The 10,505-nt window shown below is 39.5% G+C and overlaps 1 pseudogene across 1 annotated transcript; it reads left to right on the top strand.

The window, feature by feature from the left end:
- The first annotated feature begins 2,186 nt into the window (after positions 1 to 2,186).
- Positions 2,187 to 2,750, top strand: LOC308353366 (interferon alpha-1/2-like; annotated as a pseudogene). The gene has a single exon. The product of its transcript is annotated as an interferon alpha-1/2-like (transcript).
- The last annotated feature ends 7,755 nt before the right edge of the window (positions 2,751 to 10,505 follow it).

Here is a 10,505-nt window from a genome sequence, read left to right on the forward strand (position 1 = left end):
AGGAATTGTGTCCCTGACACCATAGGCTGGGCCTCACCCGCCTGTATTCTGAGCACCAGACAGATGGCCAGATGAAGCTGCCTACTGGAAACACACAGTCTGAATGAGCTAGTGAAAGTCATCAGTTTCTGTGCTGGAAGTGTCTCCTGAGAGACCCAGTCAGTGAATCCCTTGTGCTCGGCTTAGAAATTTTGGACCTAACAAGTGTTCCCTAGTTTCAGAAAAATTTGAACCATGGGGGACCCTGGGTGTCTCAACCTGTTGAGGATCTGACTCTTACTCTAACTTCAGATCTTGATGTCAGACTGTGAATCTAGCCCCATGTTAGGGTCCACCCTGTGTGAGGAGATTACTTTAAAAAAATGAAAAACTGGAAAATTAAGCACTGTGGTGGCACAATAAATGTATTCCCTTATTTTTGATGAAATGATTATAAACGGTCTTTCCTCTACTTGGGGAAAATAAATGTTCACCCTCAGCATCTGAGGGATGTTGACACCTTTGATACCTGATCAGGAGAGGAGGAGGTCAGCACTGAGAGGGTCCCCAACAGAAACACTCCAGAGGCAAGGGCAAGGGCAAGGGTCTAAGGGCCAAAAGTGCTTTGCTAACAAGGAAACCAGCCCCTGCACAGTAGGGGAATCTAGAGTCCTCAGGTCATGGTGAAGGAGTGAGCCCAGGAGAGCCTGGGTGGAGGACACTCAGTCACTCCAGAGGAAAGAGGTTAGTAGATGTGATAACTACCTTGTCAGTGAGGTGCTGCTGGGAAAATCCAGTCAAGTGGAATTAGAACCTTGACACCTCCTCTTCCCAGAGAAGAACAAGGATTCCTACTGGGATCACTTGCAATGCCTTGAAGCGCTCTAACAAAACCGTGCTATTTATTGTCATTCATTGGTTTTCTTGGATATTGCATAAGAAGCAATGGCACAGAATTCTTGGAGGACACAAACTGTCTGCAAGGTCAGTGTGACAAATCTAGGAATAACAGGAATCATTCAACACATCAGTAATTATCTAGTGTTAAGCAGAAAAATATATATATATATATATATTTTTAAAGACTTTGTTTATTTATTTTACAGAGATCACAGGTAGGCAGAGAGGCAGGCAGAGAGAGAGAGGGGAGGAAGCAGGCTCCCTACTGAGCAGAGAGCCCAATGCGGGGCTCAATCCCAGGACCCTGGGATCATGACCTGAGCCGAAGGCAGAGGCTTTAACCCACTGAGCCACCCAGGTGCCCCAGAAAAATATATTTTGACAATACCTTCCAGAGTATGTAGTAGTAGGTGAAGTTAAAGATGGTGTTGTCGTGGTGCCTGGGTGGCTCAGTCAGTTGGGCGGCTGCTTTCAGCTCAGGTCATGATCCCAGAGTGCTGGGATGGAGCCTGGCATTAGGCCCCCTGCTGGCTGGGAACCTGCCTCTCCCTCTCTGTCTGCCTGGTGCTCTGTCTACTTGTACTCTCTCTGTATCTATCTCTCTGTCAAATAAATAAATAAAATCGTAAAAAAATGATTTTGTCATATGAAGCAACATTCAAGTTCAGGACACTAAAAACACATATTAAGTAAATAATTCCATTTTTCACTTTCATTTAGCAATCTGGATTGATTGGAAATGTTCAGGTACACCGAAATCATTTTGTTTTAGATTTATCTTTTAGAAATTGTTAATTTGCATATGTACTCCATATACTACACTGTATACATGTAAAGAAATTATAAGTTACTCATCAAATTTACTTATATACTTAAGCATCAGTAGCTTTAAAGTATAACATTTAGCTTTAAATTTTTAGTCTTTCTGGACCCTGAATTGGATAAACGTTACACTTTTTCTTAAAAGCACAGACAAAAATACAATATATAACGATATATACCATGTCTCCCTGCTATTAAGTTTTCTTGGAAGTTGCATTTAAAAAACATCCAAAAGATTCTAGAGGCTAGGATAAAACTTAAAGAAAATAAAACATGATTGAGAAACCCATGCTCCAAACCCTAGTAGAAAGTGTAGAAAGGAAAGCAAAAAGAGAAGTAGAAAGTAAGGGAAACGTTCAGAAATTGAAAACTCCTATGTCCCCTACTTAAGCCTCACGCATAAGACAAAATGTTCAGAGAAGCTAGAGCCTCGAGTCCCAGACATGCCCACCCCAGCCAGGCCAACAGCATCTGTAGGATCCCCGATGGCCCTGCCCTGCTCCTTCTTGGTGGCCCTGGTGGTGCTCAGCTGCCACTCCCTCGGCTCTCTGGGATGCGACCTGCCTCAGGACCACGGACTGCTGCACTGGAGGGCCTTGATGCTCCTGTGACAAATGAGGAGACTGTCTGCTAGCTCCTGTGACAAGTACACACACGACTTTGGCTTCCCCCAGGAGGTGTTTGATGGCAAGCAGCTGCAGAAGGCTCAAGCCCTCTCTGTCGTCCATGTGACGAACCAGAAGACCTTCCACCTCTTCTGCACAGAGGCCTCACCTGCTCCCTGGAACACGACCCTCCTGGAGGAATTGTGCTCGGGACTTTCTGAGCAGCTGGGCCACCTGGAAGCCTGTCCCCTGCAGGAAGCGGGGGTGGGAGAGACGCCCCTCGTGAATGGGGACTCCATCGTGAGGAACTACTTCCAGAGAATCTCCCTCTATCTGCAAGAGAAGCAATACAGCCCTTGTGCCTGGGAGATGGTCCGAGCAGAGATCATGAAACCCTTGTATGCATCAACAGCCTTGCATAAGAGACTAAGGAGCGGGAACTGACACCCCTTTCAACATGGAAACCATTCCTTCTGACAAATAACATCACACATTCCGGAGTTCTGCCGTGTCAGAGACTCTCACTTCTGCTGTCGTGAATACATGAACACAGTCAATTTGTCAAGTGTTTTCAGAACATGTCAACTCTACAAGCAGTAGTCGCCTACAGATGACCTTTCTTGTGTCTATTTATCTATTTAAATATTTATTTATGTAAATATTGATAACATTCAGGTTTTTCATATAATGTGATGTGCACCTTTTAATACACAATATAATAAAATATATTTATAATATGTAATCAGTTTATCAATTTTTTCTTTATGGAACTTTAAGTACAAAAGCGTTTTCAAAGAGGCTCACCAGGTCTGATTGTGTAACTCTGTTGGAAATTGGACAGCAGAATGCATTTACCATCATACTGCATTAACATTGGAAATAACAACTGACTTTCTCTAGGACAACTTGCACGTTGCCCTTAGGCTACAGGACATAATAAATACAGATCCTGATGTCTACATCTTTGGTTGCTGTTGGGATGGAATCTATAAACAATCCTCCTACTTAGTGGTCTAATGAAGAAGGAAAGGAAGTGACTTCTCTCACCTGCTGCCTGAACAGCGAGGTAGAAGTACACAGGAAGTGCACACAGAAAATCTGTCGACCCCTCGACAGGTCACTGGCAGACATGGAGGCACGTATGTTCAGTGTCGGGGGGAGGTGAGCTGGCATTTGACAAGAAACGCCATGACTGAGATCCACATCTAGCAGGCAAAGCCAGAAACAGAGGTGGTCACGGAGGCAGACCGTGTCATGTGAGAAACAGACATAAACTTGATTCTGAGGCTCTTCAACCATTGAAGGGAGGGGAGAGAAGAGCCACAAAGGAGACGGTGGACTCTTGGCCATACAGCACAGGGATAAGAGAGGATGCTGGTCAGTGTCTTTAAGGAGGTAAATGTGCTTCAAAGACCATCAGCAGATTCCTGGAAGATGCGGATTGAAACTGCCTGCGATGTCAGAAGCACAGGTGCCTTTGCTGACCTTCCTGAGAGTCGGTTTGGTGGAATGCATAAGCAGAGACCACCCTGGAGCAGGTGGGAGCATGAATAAGAGAAGTCAGTGCGTCTGACTTGGAGAAGAATATTGCATGGGATCTGGGAATAATGTGGGTTAGTCTTTCTGCGCATAGTTTACCCTTTTATGCCATATGTTTTTTTCTCAGTTGCTTCATGGACAGTGGATCAGCAACTCTTGATCTCAGGGTTGTGAGTTCTGTCTCCACAGTGGAAGTAGAGATTACATAAAAATAAAATATTAAAAAGAAACCAAAAAAAGGGGCACCTGAGTGGCTTAGTGGGTAAACATCAGATTCTTCATTTTGGCTGAGGTCATAATCTCAGGGTTGTAAGATCAATTCCCAGGTCCGGCTCCACGCTCAGCATAGAGTCTGCTTAAAATTCTCCCCATCCTGTGCATTCCATTCAAATAAATAAATAAATAAATAAATAAATAAATCTTTTAAAAAAAATAATAAAAAGAAAAGCCTACAGGTAAATAAGGCACATGTATTTCCTACTGTATTGAAACTTAGTCTCACAGGGACAGAGACCTAAAAATGGTACTAAAGTTTATTTTATTTATTTTTTTAAGATTTTATATAATTTGTAATAATAATATATATTTATATGTTATTATAATATATTTATATATTATTATAAATTATAGTATTATTTATAATAGTATAATATAACAATAATTATGTAACATTATATATAATATATTTTTATATTTTTTAAGATTTTAAGATTTCATATATTTATCTGTCAGAGAGAGAGAGAGCACAAGCAGGGGGAGTAGCAGGCAGAGCTGTTGACTGGCTTTTGGTTGAATTAAGTCAAAGAATAATAAGCCCTCATTTTTATTGTAACAGTTTGGGAACATGGACCAGTAAAGAGCTGGTCATGCTTTTATAGACAAGAGCTAGAAAAGGAGACTGTGCATAATAAAACTGTATAGCTTGAGTCATAGATCTGGGGAGCTCTCAAGTGATACATATCGATCTCATTCTGATACTGCTTCTTATTTAAACTATTCCTTCCATCATATCAACAAAAGAAAGATGGAAATATGTCCAGGCTTAGGAAGCACCGTGAAATAGCACACATGTTTACAGGCACATCCATCATAAGTGAGGCAATGCTTAGTATAGGAGAACATAATGTCAAGAGAATGGGCTGGAGAATGGGGACGTAGTCAGTGTCACTTGGCTATGTAGAAGGTCAATAAATAACCTTGGCTGAAACATGTGTGAGCTCTGGGATAATCTGGGTTAGCTGGTCTAGAAGCCATTCTATGTCATTCATACACGTGTGCCAATGTTTGTGTGTGTGTGTATGTGTGTGTGTATGTGTGTGTGTTGCTGGAACTGGATGAAAGCTATTGAAGTAAAGCAGCAAAGATCCTAGTGCCTTCAAGGAAATAGTGTATAAAAAAGCACTTAGAATACTAAAACTTGGCCAGCTTTATTTATGTTTGGATATGTTGTGTGGTCCCTTTTTTCTGCCTTCGAAAAACCTTGTTCTCTTAAGGCTTGAAGCAATGGCACTCTGTTCAGAAAATGGCCTGGGGAAGCCTCTGTAGAACTCCACTGTTGGTTGTGAATGCTTAAAATCGAGTTGAGCATGGAGCACTGGGTGTGGTGAAAAAACAATGAATACTGTTACACTGAAAATAAATAAAAAATTTAATAAAAAAAATCGAGTTGAAATATTGCAGTCTTAAAAACTTTTAATGACGTAATGGGCAAAACAATGCAAATCTGAAATACGTTGAAATCAAAATATTTCTGTTCAGATTATTTGATGATGTATATACATCAAGTTTTCCATGCTGTTTTTCGTTTTTGGTCTGTTATCCTTTTAAAAGGAAAATTTCATAAAGATCCTGCCTCAAAGTTATTTTCCTGCAATGTAGTCAAACAGGAATTTTTAATTTGAACCACTAGAGGGCAGAATAACACCAGTCACTAGAATGGTTTGTTTGGTGTTTCAACATTGTGAAATAAAGTAACTCTAGGTATTCATATGCCTTAGTGCATCTGGTTAATTAACATAGCACCATGTTCTGTTTATTCTTAATGAAGAAAGCTAAAACTTTTTCTTTCTTTCTTTCTTTTTTTTAACCAGCACTAAGCCATTCTGATATGCTTCTTAGCAAAGAGACACCAGAGAACAAAGTTGTTAAAATCGGGATGGAAAAAAAATCCCCAAATTCCCTTAAAAACCAATTATATTGGATGGTGTGATGTAGTCAGATTAGACAGTAAATAACTACACAGAACTGGTATTAGCCTGACATCACCATTTTAAAGCCTGACTTTCCCCTTTATTTTGCATTATGTATTTATTCTAGATTCTCATAAATATGTTTGCTGTTTAAATAAAATGACAGAACATTTTTATACACATTGTTTTTAAGCTAGTTATCACAATCAGTAATGTGACCATTGGATTTTCTATGGAAAATCTATATTTTCTATATGTGTAATCTATTTGTAACAGATTTTCTATACAACATGTGAAAATTAATAAACAGAAACCTTACCAAAATGGGAGTTGGGAAGTTGGACACAGGGAACTCTCATGCCTTACCACTGCTACCACTCAAAGTCAATTGCAAATCCCAGAGGAAGAGGTGGACCTTGCAATCGAATACTAATTTACTATTCCAGCTGGAGGAAGATTTCTTCCTCCCTTGGCAAAAGCCCAGTCGATGAGAGATAAATCACAATTCAGCCAATGAGAAACCACTATACTTTGCATTCCTAGTTTTTTCCCAATGGACTTTTAGTTTATAACAGCTCTACCCACCCACCCCCACAAAGCCCTCCACCACTTTTCTCTTTAAAAGTACATTCCTTTTTTTTTTTTTTTTGAAGTATTTTATTTAATTGAGAGAGAGCGCGAGAGCGAATGAGAGAGAGAGCACGAGCAGGGGCAGAGGGAAAGGGAAAAGCAGACTCCCCAACGAGCAGTAAGCCCAACTCAGGGCTCAATCCCAAGACTCGAGATCATGACCTGAGCTGAAGGAAGATGCTTAACCTATTGAGCCACCCAGATGCCCCTACATTCCTTCTTTTTATTCCAAATTTGCCTACTGTTTTGTATACCTTGCTGTGCCTGATTGCAATTTTGTGGTATTCCTGAATAAAGCTACTATTGTTAAATAAATATTGTTAAATAAAACTGGCAGTTTTATTTTTTTAAGGTTAACAAACTACTGGGAGAAATTCAAAACAATCTATTCATCAGTATTTAACATGAACCTGGACGCAGGCTTTATGTAAATGAATTTAATGGCTGTATAGTATTCTATAATATGGAATGCCCACTGTTTACTCACCTAATCTTTTATAAGAGCACATTAACTTGGCTGCAGTTATCTTTTATAAAAATAATGCTGCAATAAATAAATTTGGGCACACATTTAGGCAGGTGTATGCACAGTCTTTCTGTAATATAAATATCCAGAAATGCATTTGCATTTAAAAATTTTGGTAGATTGGGGCACCTGGGTGGCTCAGTCATTAAGCATCAGCCTTCGGCTCAAGTCATGATCCCAGGGTCCTGGGATCAAGCCCCGCATTTGTCTTCTTGCTCAGCAGAAAATCTGCTTCTCTCTCTCCCACTCCCCCTGCTTGCGTTCCCTCTCTCGCCGCGTCTCTCTCTGTCAAATAAACAAATAAAATCTTTAAAAAAATTTTTGGTCAATTTTACAAAAATAACCACCTATGTTTAAAAATGTAACACTTCTACTATGTATAGATGTGTGCTCTTAACCCAGCTATCTCCAAACCATCTTGTTGTTTATCAGATTTTACATTTATATAAATGATCACTAGGAAGGCTATGTATGTATATTATCTACTTGTAGCTATGTCTGCTTTTGTAAATTGCTTCTGTATTTCTTTTTTTTTTTTTAAAGATGTTATTTATTTATTTGACAGAGAGATACAGACAAAGAGAGAACATAAGGAGGCAAAGCAGCAAGCAGAGGGAGAAGGAGAAGCAGGCTCTCTGCTGAGCTGGGAGCCTGATGTGGGACTCGATCCCAGGACCCTGGGATCATGAGTTTAGCCGAAGGCAGAGGGTTTAACCCACTGAGCCACCCAGCCACCCTGGCTTCTGTATTTCTTGCTGATATTGCTATTGTATTGTTAAACTTTTTTGAGTTTTTTATATTAAAAATATTAATATCAACTATATATTTTGAGATTTTTTTTCTATATGTCATAGATTTATATATGACATACATTTTTATATGTCTTTTTATTCTCTTGATAGTTCTTTACTGGACAGACTTTTTAAAAAATTTACATATTGGGCACACTGATGGTGTAGTGGGTTAAGCAACTAGCTCTTGGTTTCCGCTCAGGTCTGATCTCAGAGTGGTGAGCACAGTTGGTGTTTTTTTGTTTTTGTTTTGCTTATTTTTAATATGTTAGGCATTAGCTGCACACAACAATCTGAGAGAGATGCTTTAGGGAAGAAATCTTTCCTCTGGAACCTTGCACTCTACCCCACATATGTATAACGCCACATGTGGTTTCTGATGTCTAACCCCTCAGATATGGGCCCAAGTGTTCCAGCAAACTTTTTGCCCAGAATTTAGACACGGATTGTTGGTGAAATTTCTAACAGCCTTTCTACATAGGACCCTCCTTTGTGTGTCTTCTGGTACAGTTTCCCTGTAGAGGGCTACAGCTGAAACCCTGAAATGTCCAAACAACTCTCTTTGCTCTTCTAATGTCCACCCATAGTAGAAATCTACTTAGCCAGAGGTATTTTGAGGACATTTTTGTTTTGGCTCCTGAGCCCTATCCCACTCACAGAGAGTGCATCCTCTTTTTCTTCCCCCTCTAGTGGGCACAATTAGGTCCTTCAAGGTATTTCTCATGTAACCCCATAATTTGCCCTTGAAATATGCTTATTTCCTTCCCAGTTTCATTGAATCTCTTTCTCTTCCACTCAAACCTTCCTCCCAAGGACTGACAATAGATTAGGAGCTGTTACTAAAATAAGTCCGCTATACTGAATAATATACCAGCTAAAAATTCCACTTTTAGTCCTCTCAAATTAACTCCATTTTGATCATAAATATTTTTATAATTTTTAATTAACATATAATGCATTATTAGCCCCAGGGGTACAGGTCTGTGAATCGCCAGGTTTACACACTTCACAGCACTCACCATAGCACATACCTTCCCCAATGTCCATAACTCCACCATCCTCTCCCCACCCTCCTGCCCCTGGTAACCCTCAGTTTGTTTTGTGAGATTAAGAGTCTCTTATGGTTTGCCTAATCATAAATATTTTTATCCACATTGATAACTACCTTGTTCATCTGACAAGAACCCACATGATTTACTGTTATTTGGAATAATTAAATTTTCTCTTAGAGAAATATCTTATTAATGATAAGGCTTATGTTGAAACTTGGAATAAATTTCACTAAAACAATGTGCACTTAGCTGTCTTAGGTAGAAAAAGTCACACGATTTATAGGTCAAGGGCAACACTGTTCTTTGTTCTCCTTGAACCTTGCTTCACCCTTCCCAAGAGGTACACATCTTCACCTTCAATGACTAAAACTTGTCTGAACAGGTTTCTAAGAAGATGGATTCTTCTTACATTGAAGGTAAAACCATGGGACCATTTTTGTGTTATGATCACTTCCCTGCATCCTTGTAATGTGACTCTGGCTACTAGTCTCCAGATACTACATACTGGCTATCTTCTGCTTACTCATAATGTTTCAAGTATACAAGCCAAAGAAATAAAGAAACTTGTCATAAAATCTCTACCGATAGCAGGTGCAAAAACTGATTCAACACCCACCCAACTTTGGACAATAACAAGACAAGTGGTCTTTCCAACAGAACAATGGGAGGAGTGTTACACTTTATACAACTGTAAAACTGAGCTATTTACACTATTTACATGAATTGTTTTATATTTTTCTATTAATTCTTTTTTTAACTGAACCCAAAATAGGAAACATTCAAGTTGTTCTCAGTGGTTTCTATATTAATTGGCAGTTGAAAGCATGACTAACCATCAACAGCAGACAGGGACCAAAGGCCCAAGAAAAGTGGGTTCAGGAAAGGATTTTCTCAGATGAGTAGAACAATTAGTTAGAAGAAGGGCTCCCACCAGCACTTCTGATCTACATATTATGTCATTGTCTTATTGTACTTTTACCATACAAGGATAAGAACAAACCTTTCATTAGAGAATGAAAGACACTTTACTTTTTAGTGCAAGACATAGCTTATCCAAACTGTCCATCCAGGAAAAGTAGAGAAACTGAAAAACAAAAATAAGAATTAACCTCTTAGCAGGCTCATAAATAAGACTTCCTCATCTCTAGGTAGAGTGTCTTCTTACACACATAACTGACTACAATGATATGGTATTTATATATCTCTTTTTTCTTTTATTTTTTTAAGATTTTATTTATTTATTTGACAGAGAGAGAGTAAGAGAACACAAGCAGAGGGAGCAGCAGAGTGAGAAGAAGCAGATTCCCTGCTGAGCAGAGAGCCCGACCTGGGTCTCAATCCCAGCACCCCAGGATCATGGTCTGAACTGAAGGCAGATGCTTAACTGACTAAGCCACCTAGGAACCCTACATATCTCTTCTTTCTGTTAACACTGCATTTTAAATGTCTTTATTCATTCAGTGTTTAGATTG

The sequence above is a fragment of the Martes martes genome (genome assembly GCF_963455335.1).
Source record: "Martes martes genome assembly, chromosome: 12".
NCBI classification, from domain to species: Eukaryota; Metazoa; Chordata; class Mammalia; order Carnivora; family Mustelidae; genus Martes; species Martes martes.